This window comes from Erinaceus europaeus, chromosome 8, assembly GCF_950295315.1.
Source record: "Erinaceus europaeus chromosome 8, mEriEur2.1, whole genome shotgun sequence".
Lineage (NCBI taxonomy): Eukaryota > Metazoa > Chordata > Mammalia > Eulipotyphla > Erinaceidae > Erinaceus > Erinaceus europaeus.
Window position 1 is genome coordinate 110,176,282 of NC_080169.1, and position 18,792 is coordinate 110,195,073.

Genomic DNA, 18,792 nt, shown 5'->3' on the forward strand with positions numbered 1-18,792 from the left:
ACAGACAAAGTCATATGAGAACAGGGCATCACGCATGAGGGAAACACATGGCCACAGGTCTTTCTCCATAAGTAAAGGTCCAACTGAGATTCAGTAAGAGTAGAATAGAGGGAACTATAGTGAGGGTGCAAGAGAGGAGATGCAAGAATCTGGACTTGCATTCACTTGAGTGTAAGTCTGTCCCAAGAAGCTCCAGGAGGGTCTAGATAAAAGAAGAAAGTTGTCTGATAGGTAGCTCTGTAGTACAGTGGATAGCTCATTGAACTTTCAGTGGCAAAATAGTTTCATGAGGAATGTGGAAAGGAAACTGGTTAAATGGGGGGACAGGATAGGAAGGAGAATTCAGACTGGGGAGAGAGCATAATGGTTCTGCTAAAAACCTTTCATGCCTGAGGCTCCAAGGTTACAAATTCAATGCCCAGCACCACCATAAGCCAGAGCTGCGCAGTGCTCTGGTCATTCTTCTCTCTGTTATTTTTTTCTCTGTATCTCTCTCTCTCTCATTAAAATAATTCTTTTAAAAGAGGGAGAATTCCAGTGTGTTGTGTTTTACACATCTTCACTTTCAAGACAAGTGAATGTGTTATACATTTTAAAGTACATTTAAAAATAAGAAAAAGGAGCAGAGACAGCTCAGGTTCAGTTCCCAGCACCACTATATGCAAGAGCTGAACAGTTCTCTGGCTGGCCTTTCTCTCTCTCTCTCTCTCTCAAAATAAACGAGTTTAACTGGAAAAGAAAATAAGCAAGAGAGTCAGGTTGGTGCACGCTCTACAACATGTGAGGCTCTGAGTTTGATCCTGGTTCCACTTAAAAGAGAAAGATTTCCATTCACAAAGGAAAATAACAACCACTCCTAGAATCCAATTTATAATGCACTTGATTTGCGAGCCCAGTCCCAGTTTTTTTTACTGAAACCCAACAAAAATGGGGAAGACTGCTGTTGGTGACCGTGGTTTGCTTTTTGAGCTGGTCAGAGAGAGCCAGTGAGTGGGGGTGAGGGGGAGTTTCCATCCCTTATGGGGTGTTGGCTACATTCTGGTTAAGGAGGCAGGGGAAGGAACAAAGGGTCTTTTGATGACCTCTGTAGCAACCCAGGAAAGAGACCACACTTGTACTTAACACAGAACACTGCTGTGTTAAGAGTTCCATCTGGTTGCTCTAGCTTAGCTCAGAGAAGCTTCTAGCACCTCTCCCCAAAGGAGTTCATAATCTAAAAGATTCCATCAACTGCAGGACAGACACACTCTGGGCAAAGGCAGAAAGGGCTAGAGAGACAGAGAGAACAGAGTATGCTTCCTCTGTTCTGCAACAATAGGGTGAAGCTTCTTGTTATTTAGACTCCACATTTAATGGTCTGTCCACACTGAGCCATACTTATTCTTGGCAGGGGCTGCGAAAGGAATAGTCAGATGAGATACAGCCTCAGTGCATATATTAAAATAAGGACACATTCCTAAGAAAAAAAGGCCATAGGCTGTTAGCAGGAAACCAGGAGGGAAGGCCAGTTCACTTGGACGGTGCAGTTGGATTTACTGTGAAGGAAGTTAAATCACAAGGTAAACCAAATAGAAGGCAGAAACAAACAGCAGAGGCAAATGCAAAACAGGAGGGCAGAATGAAAACTGCTGATGAAATGGGCTCTTTCAGTCTTGCTAGGTCACTCTCAAAGCACTCACATTCATAAAAATAGGCCAGGATGATATCTTCATATTCAGTGACCTATACCCCTCTTATAACATTGCATATGTTCTACTTTGAGTCCATGACATAACAGCTATTATGCAATTATATATAGCATATATATTATATAGTGTGTAATCTATAACATATAGTGTGTTAAATAATACAGTTAAATATACAATATATTATAATATATTAAATAGTCATACAATATGTATATTGTATAACTGCATAATGTATATATTATATAACACATTATCCATTGAGTTGTCAGAAATATATAGTTACATATACAGTATATGCTATACTGTGCACACACATATATACAGTATTAGTTGTATCTTGGGCTGGAGAGACAGCATCATGATTATTCTAACAGATTCTCATGCCTGAGACTTTGAGGTCCCAGGTCCAACTGCTAATACCACCACATGCCAGAACTGAGCAGGGCTGTAGTCTCTCTCTTCTCTCTCTGTATCTCTCTGTCATTAAATTACAATAAATATTTTAAAATACATTGTTTATGGGAAGGGCAGGTGGTAGCACAGTGGGTTAAGTGCACATGGCCCGAAGTGCAAGAACCAGCTTAAGGATCCCGGATCAAGCCCCCAGCTCCCCACCTGCAGACGGGTCACTTCACAAGCAGTGAAGCAGGTCTGCAGGTGTCTACCTTTCTTTCCCACCCTCTGGCTTCCCCTTCTCTCGCCATTTCTCTATGTCCTATCCAAGAACAATGACAGCAATAACAACAACAACAAAAGAAAGGGGCAACAAAAGGGAAAAAAAATGGCCTCCAGGAGCAGTGGATTTATAGTGTAGGCACCCAGCCCCAGTGACAACCCTGGAGGCAAAAAATAAATAAATAAATATATATATATATACATTGTTTACAGTATAATATTAATAGATATACCATGTAATGAATATATCATAAAGCTGAGTCAGGCATGAACACTAAAGTGTCCATGATGAGACCAGAACTATGGCAAAACAAAACAAATAAACAGAAAATCCTCCATTTTTGAAGGACAAATGAACCCTTAAAAAACAAGAAGCCTAGTCTCTTAAAGAAGCTTGGTGGAACTTTGATGGGTATTGCATTAAATTTGCATATGGCTCTTAGGAGAATATTCATTTTGATGATATTTATTCTTCCGATCCATGAGCATGGGATGTCTTTCCATTTCTTGGTATCAGTTTCTATTTCCTTGAATAGTGACTCACAGTTTTCAGTATACAAGTCTTTCACTTCTTTGGTCAGTTTTATTCCTAGGTATTTTATTGATTTTGCTGCAACAGTGAATGGGAGTGGTTTCTGGATGTCTTCTTCAGTTATAGTGTTTGCATGAAGAAATGCCACTGATTTTTGTACATTGATTTTATAGCCTGACACCTTGCTATATTGCCTGATAACTTCCAGTAGTTTTCTGCTGGATTCTTTAGGTTTTTCTATGTATACTATCATATCATCTGCAAATAGTGAGAGCTTGACTTCTTCCCTTCCAATCTGTATTCCTTTGATTTCTTTCTCTTGCCTGATTGCTATGGCAAGAACTTCCAATACTATGTTGAAGAGTAACGGTGACAGTGGACAGCCCTGTCTAGTCCCCGAACTGAGGGGGAATGCTTTCAGCTTCTGTCTATTGAGTATGGTGTTGGCTGTAGGTTTGCTATATATGGATTCCACTATCTTGAGGAATTTCCCATCTGGGGATATACCCCAAGGACTCCATAATGCCCAATCAAAAAGATATGTGTACACCTATGTTCATAGCAGCAGAATTCATAATAGCTAAAACCTGGAAGCAACCCAGGTGCCCAACAACAGATGAGTGACTTAGAAAGCTGTGGTATATATATATATATATATATATATATATATATATATATATATGAATACTATGCAGCTATTAAGAACAATGAACCCACCTTATCTGACTCATCTTGGACAAAGCTAGAAGGAATTATGTTGTTAAGTGAGCTAAGTCAGAAAGATAAAGATGAGTATGGGATGTCCCCACTCATCAACAGAAGTTGAGAAAGAAGAACAGAAAAGGAAGCTAAAAGCAGGATCTGATTAAATTGAGAGTAGGGCACCAAAGTAAAAACCCCGTGTCGAGGGGGAGGGCAAACATTTGGCTTCCTGGGGCGGCGGGGGCGGAGGGGGGGCGGTGGTGGTGGTGGTGGGATGGGACACAGTCTTTTGGTGGTGGGAATGGTGTTCATGTATACTCCTATTAAAGTGTAGTCATATAAATCACTATTTAATTAATATGAGAGGGGAAAAACTGATTGTATGTCTCAAACTTTTAAAAACACAGACTGAGTCTTTTTAATACATAGGCTGAGTCTTTGATATGCTGACTCTCTCAAAAGTCTAGACCAGGTAGATCAGAAGCAACCAGTGGCACAACTATATACAAGATGCTGGGTATTATGCAGCAAACCCTAACAAAGGGATTTTTCAAAGTTAACCCAATTACCAAATAATGTGATGATAACAATAACTATCCAATGTCTTCTTGAACCTTAAGACAGCAGAAACCTCACATTTCCACAATAGAGCCTATATTTCCCCCAGTCCTGGAACCTTAGGGTGGGGCCCACTTTCCCGCATGCTTCTCTCAATTCATGTCAAATAATATTTCATCCGTCGATCGCAACTTAATCGACACAACGAGTGCCACCCCAGCATGCTTCACTTCAGACTGTGTCCAGAGACTTCAGGTGCGGAAATGACAACCCTTCAGCTTCATCACTCGGGTGAGACCTTTCCTTTCACAATATTTTCTAATTCCATTCCAGGTGGTCCACTTCCTAATAAAGTCCCCAAACCTAGATATAAACCAGGTCCCCTGTGATAGAGCATATGTTCACACGTATCCATAAACCAGGGCAAAATATACACCTGAAAGCTGAAGTACAAAAGAGTCTGCAGTGAGTATCCCCCACCCCAACACTTCATCTGCACTATTCCAGCCTTTAGGTCCATGATCGTTCAACAATTTGTTTGGCTTTGTATGTTAACTGTCTTTTCAGCCACCAGGTTCCGGATGCCAGGATGATGCCAACCAGACTTCCCTGGACTGATGACCCCACCAATGTGTCCTGGAGCCCCGCTTCCCCAGAGACCCACGCTGCTAGGGAAAGAGAGAGGCAGACTGGGAGTATGGATCAACCAGTCAACGCCCATGTTCAGCGGGGAAGCAATTACAGAAGCCAGACCTTCCACCTTCAGCAACCCACAATGACCCTGGGTCCATACTCCCAGAGGGATAGAGAATGGGAAAGCTATAAGGGGAGAGGATGGGATATGGAGATCGGGTGGTGGGATTTGTGTGGATTATCCTACAGTTTTGTTAATGTCTCCTTTCTTAAATAAACAAAAAATAAAATAAAAAAAATAAGCCTAAGGAAGTTGCCTCTCTTCCCTAAGCTTTTGTGAAGACAAACACCAGAATTGCCTTTGGGCTTCCACTCCAATACAGAAATTTAATCCTACAACTTGAAGTATATTTTCCCAGTTAAATATCTAAGGTGACCAAGTGCAAAGCCATCACTTTATATATGACAAGACTGACATCCATGACCAAGACCAAGGTCAATACCACATAGTGAGGCTCAGCGGCAGCACACCTGGTTAAGTGCATACATCACCATGAACAAGGAAGGACCCAGGTTCAAGCTCCTGTTCCCCACCTGCAGGTGGGGAATGCTTTACAAGTGGTGAAGTTGGTCTGCATGTGTCTCTCTGTCTCTCTCCCTATCTCCCCCTCCTTTCTCAACTTGTTTCTCTCCTATCAAATAAAATAAAAAAGGAAAGAAAATGGAGAAATAGCCTGCTGGAAGTGGTGAATTCATAGTGCTGGCACCAAGCCCCAGAGATAAAAACCCCAGTGGCAAAAACATATCAACAACAACAACAAACAAAACAACCACAAACAAACAAACCATATGGTCAGTCAGTGTCAGAACTCATTCTCTATACACTTACCCAGTCTTCTTTCTAACAAGTAAACATGCAGAGAAAGTTTTGTGCACAGATATGCTTATATAAGTATTATTTGCAATCACTAAACACTAAAAATATAAAGACCAAGGAAAAGACCAATGAATTTTGGTGCACTGGTAGACTAGGGAGAAATTATAGACAGCTCTAAAGATTTTGTAATAGTAGGGCAAAGATTCATATAGAATTAAAAAAAAACCCTAGGTATAAGTTTATATATAATAAATGGTGATTTGTTAGAAAAAAACTGAAATAGTAGATATACAAAACTAGCAAAAATATCTGTAGAAATATCTGTAGAAAGTAATTCAGACCACAAGTGACCTTTCCCCCCTTTCAGTATCGTATTAATTTTCAACTTCTGTATTGAGATTATTTTGTCTCTGGATGGTCACATGTGGTAACAACTTGCTTCTGTCTGCTCTTAAGTCTTCTGCCTAATACTACATACTAGCTAGAAGCTTCAGTAGATGGGGGTGGAGGGCAGAGGATAACAGTTGAATGCAAATGTAACAATGTGCAAGGACCTGGGTTCAAGACCCCCAGCTCCACCTACAGGTGGAGTGGTGATCTATCTATCTATCTATCATCTATCTATCTATCTATCTATCTATCTATCTATGATCTCCCCTTACTCTTTTAATTTCTTTCTGTCCTGTCAAATACAAGAAATAAAACAAAGAAACCCTAATAGTTTAAGACCATTCAGAGTCCCTTGGTTCAGTGAACACTTTAATACACATAATTAATTGCATTATTGGCTTCAGTTCTTCTTTCTTCCAATTATTTCCCTTGTCATGTAATTTTTCCAGTGTCTTCTTAATGTGGCTAATCCCCACCCTGGGGATGATATGATTTCCTTTGACCAGTGGAATGTTAGCTTCACAAGAAAAGTCCCAAAATATGCTTCCATGACTGAACGTACATACCTCTTGTACTTTTGCCATTGTAAAAAGAAGTATATACCAAGAAAAATCTACAGATCTCAAGAGAAGGATGGTAGACACATTCATCAGAGTCACCCCACTAAGATCAATTTGTACTAGATAATTCTCTAATTCTCCATGGTCTTAGACACATAAGTAAATTTAGAAAGGAGGAGGAGAAAGAAAGGAAAAAAGGGAAGAAAAAAAAAAAGAAAAAATCTCTCAGCTTCCCCCTACCTACACCAGTCAAGATCCAGTCAAGATACAGATGTATGAGCTATAAAAATAAATCATTGGTGGTATAGGAGGTGGATAACACATTGGATTCACAAGTATCAGGTCCTGAGTTTGATCCCTGGCATTGCTTGTGTCAGAGTGATGCTCTGGTTCTCATTCTCTTAATAATAAATAAATAAATAAATAAATAAATCTTTTTTTAAAAAGTGATTTGAAATAAGTGCAGCCTATAATGTTCCCAGCTGTGACCATGGACTGTGACATCAGACTGATAGGGACTTGAAGGTTCCACAGGCTCCTGTGCTAAATATGAATATATACATGGGCCATGGGTCAGATTGATGTGGAAAACAATTAACTGTATTTATATATTTTCTTCAAGTTTGGGAGCTACTCCCTGCCCTAATCCAGCTTTCTAGCCCTATTCTCAACTCTAACTACATCTTCCTAGACAATATTTTTAGCCTACTTCCATGGTAACTATTAAGCTCACTAAAATTATGAGCCTCAAGGAGCATACCTAAAACAGATTTTCCTAGCACCCTAAAATCCCTATTCTCACCTGCTCTATACCTACTTTCTGGTTCCTATATATAAACATTTTGTCCTGCCTCATAACTTACTGCCTTTCAGACATCAAGTTGCAGAGCCTGGGTGGATGACCTCACCAATGTGCCCTGGAACCTCACCTCTCCGAAGCCCTACAGCACTTGGGAAAGATAGAAACAGGCTGGGGCTGTGGATCAACCTGCCAACACCCATGTCCAGCAGAGAAGCAATTATAGAAGGCAGAACACCCACCTTCTGTGCCCGAAAAAGAATTTCGATCCATAATTTCACAGGGAGAGAAATATTAGGGGAAGATGACTGAAACAGAATTACATCAGGACCCTAAGTAGAGAAAAAAAAGGGAAAACCATTCAGAAGTACTAACAAGTGTAGCTATAACTTAACAGGAAGAGAAGGTGGGACCATAGGAAAAAATGGGGGAAATAGATAAATAGATAGTTATAGAAATAATAGGCAGGAGGCCAGGTGATAGCGCAGAGGGTTAAGAGCATGTGGCACAAAGTGCAAGGACCATTGTAGGGATCCTGGTTTGAGTCCCCCCAGCTCCCCACCTGCGGGGGGGGGTCGCTTCACAAGCTGTGAAGCAGGTCTGCAGGTGTCTATCTTTCTCTCCCCCCTCTGTCTTCCCCTCTTCTCTTAATTTCTCTCTGTCCTATCCAACAACAATGACAGCAATAACAACAATAACAGTAACAACAACAATAAACAACAAGGGCAACAAAAGGGAAAAAATGGACTCCAGGAGCAGTGGATTTGTAGTGCAGGCACCAAGCCCCAATAGTAACCCTGGAGGCAAATAATAATAATAATACCAAGCAAACCATATATGTGACCTTGGGAGAATTACTGCAGTTTCCAGTGGAGGGAATGGGATCAATGAACTGATGGTGGTAAGTGTGGAATTTTATCCCTGGTATTGTGTAACTTTATAAATAACTAATAAAAATAAAATAAAAGTGATTGTGTTTAAATCTGAGCTTGTGGGTAGTTTGCTAGGCAATGACAAAGTTATCTGATGCACTAAAGCTGAATGCAAATACAGGAAGTTAGAATCATTGTCAGATGAATGAGAACTTAATTGTGACAAGCTAAGCAGTACTTTGTTTCCCTAAGTCCTCTCAATGGTAAGCTGTGAACCGTATCAATAAATATTTGTAGGCTGTGTGGTTAGATGTATCAGTGACATTAGCTAAAGAAAGTCAACTAGCAGCAAGTATACTGAGAGCATTCCAGTGATAGTCAAAAGTAGAGAAAGGAGCCCTCTTTCAAAACGGTTGGGTTGTTGGCTTGTGCTCTCTCCCTCAGTGAAAATAATATCAAATAGGGGGAGAATGGCAAATGCAATCTATGAGGTGTGGGGGGCGTCACAAAGGATAGGGTGGATGGGAAAGGGAACATGTACCCTGATTTTTCCACATGACCTCTTTCTACAGTTTTATATTACTAGCAATATAGACTCCGGCCCCACTAGGGAAAGACAGAAACAGGGTGGGGTATGGATTGACCTGCCAATAACCATGTACAGCAGAAAAGTAATTACAGAAACCAGAAGTCCCACCTTCTACACCTCAAAAACAATTTTTTTATATATTTCCTTAATGGGGGATTAATGGTTTACAGTCAACAGTAAAATACAGTAGTTTATACATGCATAACATTTCCACACAACAATACAACCCCCACTAGGTCCTCCTCTGCCATCATGTTCCAGGACCTGAACCCTCCTCCCTACCCCCAGAGTCTTTTACTTTAGTGCAATACACCAATTCCAGTCCAAGTTCTGCTTAGAGTTTTCCCTTCTGATCTTGTTTTACAAATTCTGCCTGTGAGTGAGATCATCTCATATTCATTCTTTTGTTGTTTCTGATTTATCTCACTTAACATGTCTTTGAGCTCCATCCAAGATGGGGTAAAGGTGAATTCATCATGAACCTGGGACTCTGGAGCCTCAGGAATAAGAGTATCTTTGCATAACCATTGTGCCATCCATCTACCCCTGTTTACATTTCTCAGTTGTCCACATAACAACTCCCCCTCTACGTCCTCCTCTGCCATTGGTTCCAGGACCTGAACCCACCCCCTACTACCCAGAGCTCTTTACTTTGGCGCAATACACCAGATTCAGTCCAAGTTCTGCTTTGTATTTATTGTTCACATTTTTTTTTTTGGTAATTGGATTTGTTTCATTGAAGGTGCCTTTAGAATTTAGATGGAAAAGAGTTCTGCCAAAATAATTCTCTAAGTATTTGATAGTTTCTGGTCTAACATCCAAGGGATGTTGAAATCCCCTACTATTATTGTGTTGCTGTTAATATATTGCTGTAGCTCTTTAAGTAGATGTTTGATGTATTTAGATGGCCTCTCATTGGGTGCATAGATGTTGATAATCATTAAGACCTCTTGATAGACTAATCCTCTGAGCATTAAATAATGTCCATCCCTATATTTTTAAATTTTGTTTTAAAGCCTATTGTGTCAGATTGAGAATAGCTGTTCCTGCCCTTTTTTGTGGTCCATTGGCTTGTGTGGTAGTTTTCCATCCTTTCACTTTGAGATTGTGTTTGTCTTGTTGAGTTAGGAGGGATTCCTGCAAACAATATATGGTTGGGTTGTGTTTTCTGATCCATTTTCCTACTCTGTGCCTTTTAACTGGTGAATTCAGGCCACTGATATTCATTGATATCAGATACTGAAGATATTTTAATGCCATTCTTGTAGATTTTTATAGTGTTCTAATATATTGCATATTATGGTGGTCTGACTCTTTATAGGAGACCTTTCAGAACTTCTTTCAGGGCAGGCTTTGTGATGGTTGATTTCTTCAACTGTTGCTTATCTGAGGTTTTTATGGCCCCATCTAGTTTGAATTACAGTCCAGCAGGATACAGTAGTCTTAGTTGAAAGTCTTTCTCATTGAGCATTCAATATATATCTTGCCTTTAGTGTTTGTGTGGAGAAATATGCTTCTAATCTTATGGGTTTCCCTCTGTAAGTGACTCTTTGTTTTTCTCTTGTAGCGTTCAAGATCCTTTCTTTATCCTTATTCCTTTTGATTTTAAACATGATGTGTCTTGGTGTCTTTAAGTCTAGGTTAATTCTGTTTGGGACCCTCTGGGCTTCTTGAACCTTTATGTCTTTGATGTTGCCTAGGCTAGAGAAGTTCTCAGCTATTATGTTCTGAAGAATGCTTTCTTCCCCTCCCTCTCTTTTTTCCCTCTGGTAAACCAATAATGTGCATATTACTTCTTTTGGAGTCATTTCATATGTCTCTGTTGTTGTTTTCAGTATCTCCCGATCTCTTTTTGAGATATCTTACTTCTTTCTTAGTTTTCTCTAATTTGTCCTCAGTCTTGCTAATTCTGTTTTCTGCCTCACTTATTCTATTGTCTCTCCCCTCTGTTGTCTTATGTAACTCAGCTATTTTGTTACCCTGTTCTGATACTGTATTAGCTTGTTCAGCTAGTTGTGCTTTTAGCTCAGCTATTTCAGCTTTCAGCTCTCTGATTATCTGGAGATAGTTTTCTTTTGGAGTCTCATTTGCTGTTTCCCCATTTCTGATTATCTTACTTTCAAAATGTTTCCTCACTCCTGTGACTAATAGCTCAATTAGTGTTTGGATCTTGTCCTCAAAACCCTTTGGGGAGGGGGGAAATCTGGACTTTTGTCCTGGTTCATTTCTGCAATGTTTCTTCTTGGTTTAACCATTGTATATGGTGTGTTAGCAGGTCTCTCTCTCAGTACCATTCAATCCACTAATCACACTTAATCTGGATTGACTTGTGTCGCAGTGGGGAGATGCAACTGCTGTTACTTTCTGATAGCCAGCAGGTGGTGCTATTGAGTTCTGTAGGATGGGGTGTAGAGGTAGCTGCTTTGGGCTGTCTTGTGATTACAAATGCCCTGTTTTATGTTATGTCCTTGCCTTAAATTCAGAAGGCTAACTATCCCAAGTCAAAGACTGAGAGGTTTTATTATTGTTGTTGTTGTTGTAGTTATTATTGTTGTTGTTGGATAGGACAGAGAGAAATGGAGAGCGGAGGAGAAGACAAAGAGGGGGAGAGAAAGATACACACCTGTAAACCTGCTTCACAGCCTGTTAAGCGATCCCCCCCCCCCAAGGTGGGGAGCCAGGGGCTCCAACCAAAATCCTTATGTCGGTCCTTGCACTTTGCGCCACCTGTGCTTAACCTGCTGCGCTACCACCTGACCCCCAGATTGAGAGGTTTTTTTTGTTTTTGTTTTTGTTTTTTTTCCTCCAGGGTTATTGCTGGGCTCGGTGCCTGCACCATGAATCCACCGCTCCTGGAGGCCATTTTTCCCCCTTTTTGTTGCCCTAGTTGTTGCAGCCTCTTTGCGGTTATTATCGCCATTGTTTACGTTGCTTTGTTGTTGGATAGGACAGAGAGAAATGGAGAGAGGAGGGGAAGACAGAGAGAGGGGGAGAGAAAGATAGACACCTGCAGACCTGCTTCACCGACCGTGAAGCCCTTTTCTCTTTTCTTCCGACACTAGAAACAACCTTCACTGCTTGCTGCATTTAAAAGTGAAATCACCGAAGCGGCAGTCAGCTCCACCCACAGTCCGCTCCACCTGGAGCTCTGATTTGACTGCTGTTCTTCAGCCTGCACCCCTTTTGCCCCAAATGCACGTGAGCAAGCACCCACCTGGAGCTGCAGGTCTTTCAGCTGTAGACTATCACTTCAGTTGGGTCTTTTGCTGTAACTATTTGTTGCTTTGGGAGGACAGATGACTGGATCCCATTTATTCCATGGCCACACCTCCCAGAAGTCCCCTCAGAAAGAATGTTGATTCATACTCCCAGAGGGGGAGAAAAGTTAAGGGGAAGATGAACAGAGGGCACTGAACTCCAGCTCCATCAGTAACGAGAGAGAGAGAGAGAGAGAGAGAGAGGAAGGAGTAACAAGGGAGGGACATTTGGATGTAATAATAGGTGTATGTGTGACCTGTAAAGGAAGAGAAGATGGGAGCCTCACCTCCAAAAACAAAAAAAGGTTAAATATAAACAGATAGTTGTAGAAATAATAGTTGACCCATATCAGCAACCTTGGGAGAACTGCTGTAGCTTACAATGGAGGTATTAGGGATCCAGAACTCCGGTGGTGGGGATAGTGTGAAACTGTACCCCTGTTATCTTGTAATTTAGTAAATAAATATTAAATATTAAATCAGTAATAAAAAGGGAAAGAAAAAATCAGGACCTCTATGACTTATAACTGGAATTATCTTTAAATCTCTGAGTCATTGGCTAAACTACAAAAGCAAGTCAGGTAGTCTGGGTGGTGGCACAGTAGATAAAGCACTAGACTCTCAGGCATAAAGTCCTAAGTTCAGTCCTTGGCAGCACATGTACCAAAGTGATGTCTGGTTCTGTCAATACTGCAACCTCTTATTTCTAAACTTTGAAGCTCAGATACTGAGTGGAAAAGAGTCTTTTCCCCTAGATTGTGTCTGCATGCCCTGTGAAGTTTCATCACTGGAGGAAAACATCACCCAACCAGGTCAGTGGTGCGTGGTGTGGGGAGTGAGGAGGGCAACGCCTTGTCATCTGATTTTATTTAGACAGCTTCCTGTTGAAGCTCAGACTCAACTGGCACTTTTCCTTAGCATCACCACTCAGCTATCAACACGAAAATAAAAACTAAGTCACTATCCCACGGTGATGAGTCCACAGCAGAATGAAATGGAGCAGCTATGAGCAAGAGGGCTCAAGGCCAAATTTGGGACAGCGGGCTGAACAGAAGGGCTAAGACAGACACAAAATTAAGTCAGTGTTGAGTCAATACCAAAATACTGATCATCGGTGATTTCCCTAGGTACTATGTAAGTAATTGTAGTGACTAGAAACTGATTTTAAGGAAGAAAAAAGTAAAAAGCTAAGCTCTACGTTGGGAGTTAGCAGCTAGGGCTTAGTGCCTGCACAACAAATTCACTGCTCCCTGTGGTCATTCTCCACCCACCCCCCTTTCTTTTTATTGGTATTTAATAGAAGAAAGAAATTGAAAGAAAAGAGGAGATAGAGCAGAAGAAAGAAAAAGAGAAACCTCTGAAACACTCTTCACCACTTGTGAGGTTCTCCCCCCATGCAGCTGGAGACAGGCTTGAACCCAGGTCTCTGCACATAGTAACGTGCATTCACTGCCTAGTACCTGCATAAACTCTTGTTTCTCCTTATATTTATTTATTTTGACAGGACAGAGAGAAATTGAGAGGGAAGAGTATATAGAGAGGGGAGAGAGAGAGTGAGAGAGAGAGAAAGAGAGAGAGAGAGAGAGCTGAAGACCTATTTCAAGGCTTGTGAGGTTTCCTCCCTGCAGGTGGGGAAGCGGGGACTCAAACCCAGATCCTTGTACATGGTGATATGTATACCACCGACTGGCCCCCATATACTCTTAAAAAGAGAAACTGATGGCCAGGTGGGTTGTTCAGAGGAGAGTATAGAAGTTATATGTGTGTGAGGTCCCTAGTTTGATCCCCAGTACATGTTAGAATGAATGATGCTCTGCCCCCCCCCACACTGAATAATTAGAAATCTGAAAATGAGACACTGCATGGTACAAACATCACTTCTTTACCCATGTAATTTACATAACACATTGGAAGTGAAAGGGGAAATTTTTGTAACTCAGTTATGTGTGTTTCACCTAAATCACCCCACATCTGATAACTATGTTTGCCCACTGCCATTTTCAATATGGTTGGTCAATCCTGACCAATCTCTGAGGTCAAACTCTCTTAAAGGAAAAACGCTAAGGCTGTGTTCTAGAAGCCTGATGAAGAGCAGGAATCTAGCTGAAATTGTCAGCCCTATACCAGGCTCCAGCTCTATTTCCCAGCGGAAGCGCATCTGTCCCTCGTCCCTTCCTTGAGTGCCTTATCCCTGAAACCATGTCAGGTCGTGAGTGGCCTGGGAAGGTGTTAGTGACAGTAAACACTCTACTAGAGTATTTGTTATGAGCTAGGTGTTATTCTAAGGGTGCTAATTATATCATTAAAAAAGAAAGATTTATTTATTTGTGAAAAAGAAAAACAAAGCAGAGCTCTGGTCTGGCATATGCAGTGCCAGGAATGGGGCATCGTTATATAAGTTCTGTGCTCTGCCCAATGAGCCATCTCCCCAGTCACAAAATTTAAGCGATATATATGAATATATATGTATATATAGACATGAACTCTGTGACATAATAGCTAAAGTATGGAAGCAACCATGAACACCTGACTAAATAAAGAAGTTAAAGGACATATACTCAATGGAGTTCTACTCAGCAATTAAGAGATGATATGTTGTCCTTAAGGGTAAAATGGATGGAACTGGAGATGATTTTTTAAAAAAATTTTATTTATAAAAAGGAAACACTGACAAAAACCATAGGTTAAAAGGGGTACAACTCCACACAATTCCCAAAACCAAAACTGGAGGTGATTATGCTTAGTAAAGGAAGGAAGTGAAATGGATGGTTTCACTTTTGTGTGTACTGTGGAGAACTGAAACACATGTCCACAGGAAAAAAAAATAAATAAGTAGCCAATCCATCTCTAAGATAGTGGGAGAACTTTGGTGGTTATCATTTGGGGGTAAGGGGGATACAAAACTTTGGTCATGGGAGTGGTGAGGAATTACACCCCTAAGACTTTGTAACCTTGTAAATTGCTGTTAAATCACTAATAAAAACCTGAGGGGTGTGCTTCTTAAAAAAAAGTCAGACAAGCATTGCTATTACCCTTGTTTTTGAAGTAAAAAAAACTCGGAACTTAAATAACTCACCCAAAGGTGTACAGCTTATAGGCAGACCTGTGTTCACATGGAAGCAAGCCAACTCCACAGTCTATACACTTGACCACACTAGTCAATTGATTTAACTTTTTTTATTTATTGGATAGAGACATCTAGAAATTGAGGAGTGGGAAGACAGAGAGGGACAGAGACAGAGAGACACCTGCAGCACTGCTTTACCACTTGTGAAGCTTTCCCTCTGCATGTGGAGACCAGGGGTGGGGTAGGGGTTGAACCTGGGTCCTTGTACACTGTAACATGTGTGCTCAACCAGGTGTGCCACCACCCAGCCCCCATCAATTGCTTTTCATGAGATTAATGATTTATTGGAGCTGTAGCCAGAATGGCTACTGGATGTTATCAATATTATGAGAACATAATTATCAGGGACAAATGGTGCAGTGTTGGTACCCCAGACATAGCTCACCAGGTAGGATATGCCTCTTGCCATGCACCTGGTCCAGGTTCAAACCCTAGCACCATGAGTTTATATCTATAGGGATGTAGAGGTCACACAGGCTCCTGAGCTGAATATGGATCCCAGGTCACATCAAATTGATGGGGTTTACAGTCAATAATATTTTTACACCTTTCCCATATTTGGGAACTACTCTTTTCCTTGCTCCAGCTTTTTGGTCCTTTTTCCAACCATGACATCATCTCCCTAGACAATAACTTGGATCCATCTCATATCAGATTTCAGGCCCAGGGGAAAAAAAACTAGTATAGTCATGGGCCCTTTGGAATATAACTAAAATAGGCCTACTAGCTATCTACAAAGCAGACCCCCCTACCAACTCTTCATCTGCACTATGTCCATGATTAGTCATGATTAGTCAACAATTTGTTTGGCTTTATATGCTAACTCTCTTTTCAGCCACCAGGTTCCAGATGCTAGTATGATGCCAACCAGACTTCATTGAACAGACAAGCCCAACAATGTGTCCTGGAGCTCTGCTTTTCCGGAGTCCTGCCCCACTAGGGAAAGAGAGAGACAGACTGGGAGTATGGATCAACCTGTCAATGCCCATGTTCAGCGGGGAAGCAATTACAGAAGCCAGACCTTCCACCTTCTGCAACCCACAATGACCTTGGGTCCATACTCCCAGAGGGATAAAGAATAGGGAAGCTATCAGGGGAGGGGTGGGATACAGAGATCTGGTGATGGGAATTGTGTGAAGTTGTACCCCTCTTATCCTATGGTTTTGTCAATGTTTCCTTTTTATAAATTAAGTTAAATTAAATTTAAAAAAAAACCAGCACCATATTCAAGGTGCCATAGCATTGGAGGAAGCTCCAGAGCTGTGGTGTTTTGCCCTCCCTGTCGTTAATGTTCCAAATGAAAATGTTGGCCCAGGGCTGTGCTGCAAAGTAGAAACAACAGGTGTTTCTATACTTCTTACCTGAGTTGATATAAATTATTCTACCACACCCACAAGGCGGGGGGGGGGGATTCCTGGTTAAAAGTAATAATAAGCTAAAATGGTTGAAGACCTTGTAGTGCCAGGCTCTGGTCTAAACGTGCTTCTGTATTAGAAAGGCCTCTGTCATGAGTGTGACATCCCTCAGGCCTTGTCCTGCCTCCTAGTGCTTCCTGAGCTTGTGGGCACAGAGATGCCTTCCTCACTCCTGCCATTCATTCTCTGATCTGTTGGTCAATTATATATTTATATCTGCATGGATACAAAATATTAACTAATGTTTACACAGAGATTTAAATACTTTGTGTGCACTAATACATTTAATCCCAACAGTGTGAACAATGACTGTTTTCCCAATTATTTCTTCTACTCCATTATCTCTGTGGCACTGGGGAACAAGTCCAAGGTCTCTGGCATACACGATACTACTATCAAGTGGCCTCCCCAGGCCTTTTATTATTGTTGTTGTTATTCTTTAGAGAGATAGAGCAAGAGAGGAAAAAAAGAAAGACAACACAGCCCCACCCCCACCACCCATGGAGCTTCCTCTGGTGCCACCCCTGGTGCTCTCATATGGTGCTGTGAGTTGAACCCAGGACCTTGCACATAGTAAGCACACACTCTACTTGGTAAGCTAGTTACTAGGCAGGCTTTACTCCTATTTTAAAGATCAAGGCAATGAGACATAGGAGCTCACCAAATTTCTCCAAGGTCAACCTATTCGAAACAGTAACAGAGCCCAGATTCAAACCCAGGAAATTATAGATTGTAGAAATAGATCCACAGGGTAGGTGACACTGCAATAGCCTCAGGTCCCCTGGTGGATTCCATTCAGCATGTAGATTAGAGAACATCTGTAGAGCAGCTAGCTGGAAAGTTAGACCAGCTAAGAGGCCATCAGAGCAGCTAGCTGGGAAGTTAAACCAGCTCAGAGGCCATCTGACTTCCATGCCTGAGATTTCTGGTTTGGGGTCACAGCACCACATATATTAAGTGGTGCTTAAGCTTCTCTTTCTCTCTCTGTCTCTCTCTCTCTCATGTGAAACTCTCCTCCACACATATGTAATAAATAAAATCATAAAAACAATCTGTAGAATGAAAGGTTTATTTCAAAGGACTAAATTAGTGTACACACACACACACACACACACACACACACACACACATCAAACAATGAAACCTTGTAAACAGTCTCCCTGCATCAGAAATCAGCTTTGATGAGTGGCAAATAGCTCACTTGGATAGTGCATTGCTTTGCCATGCATGTAAGCCAGATTTGAGCCTGGCTCCCAATGCATTCAAGGAAATGTTGGCGCTGTGGTCAATTTCAGACCCTCTGATTCTCTGCCTCTAATAATAACAATAACAGCAAATAATAATAATAATAGGATATAAGCTTATGAGTGGGTGAGCTAGCATGCAAAATGAATTTCATGCCTGAGGTTACAAAATTCTAAGTTCAGTTCCCTGTACCACCATATTCCAGAGCTGAGCAATGCTCTAACAAAAGAAGAGGAGGAGGAAGAGGAAGAAAGAAAGAAAGAAAGAGAGAGAGAGAGAGAGAGAGAGAAAGAAAGAGAGAGAGAGAGAGAAAGAAAGAATGGCTATGATTCTCACCTATGAATGGTCAAAGTGACTTGAATAGATACATGCAACTACTGTTTTCTTGTGCAATTCTAGTATTGCTGTGACTAGGCAAAGTTACTACTTCATTTTTTTTTTAATGAGGAAGTATAATTCACATTCTACATGCATTAAAAAAAAATCCAAAGGCAATTTCACAAAAGCTGACAAATAGCAAAAGAGAGCAGAGCACAAGCCCAGGCATCAGCCTCAGAAGAGACTGTTCTCTTCTGTCCAGCCAGCCACCTCTGGCTTTCCCTTTCCTCCACCCACGCAGGGAGACTCTGTAGGGAGAAGGCCAGGCCCCCACCCCTGTCAGCTGGCTCACACAGACTCTAGTCAGGAGTTTCAGCTCCATGTGATGAAGGGACAGCTAGTCCTCAACGCTCTGTGAATTTAGGTGCTACCTCCTGGGAGCATGTCAACATCAAGATTTCTTCCACGCCACAAACCAGGAACCAGAGTCACCCTCTGACTCATTTCTACCCTTTGCTCTGTATACTCAGCCCTCTGCTGGGAGACTGTAACTAG

The 18,792-nt window shown here is 41.3% G+C and overlaps 1 protein-coding gene across 2 annotated transcripts in view; it reads right to left on the reverse strand.

The window, feature by feature from the left end:
- Positions 1 to 18,792, reverse strand: part of CREB3L2 (cAMP responsive element binding protein 3 like 2) — a 186,031-nt gene that overhangs the window by 59,023 nt on the left and 108,216 nt on the right. The window lies entirely within an intron of this gene.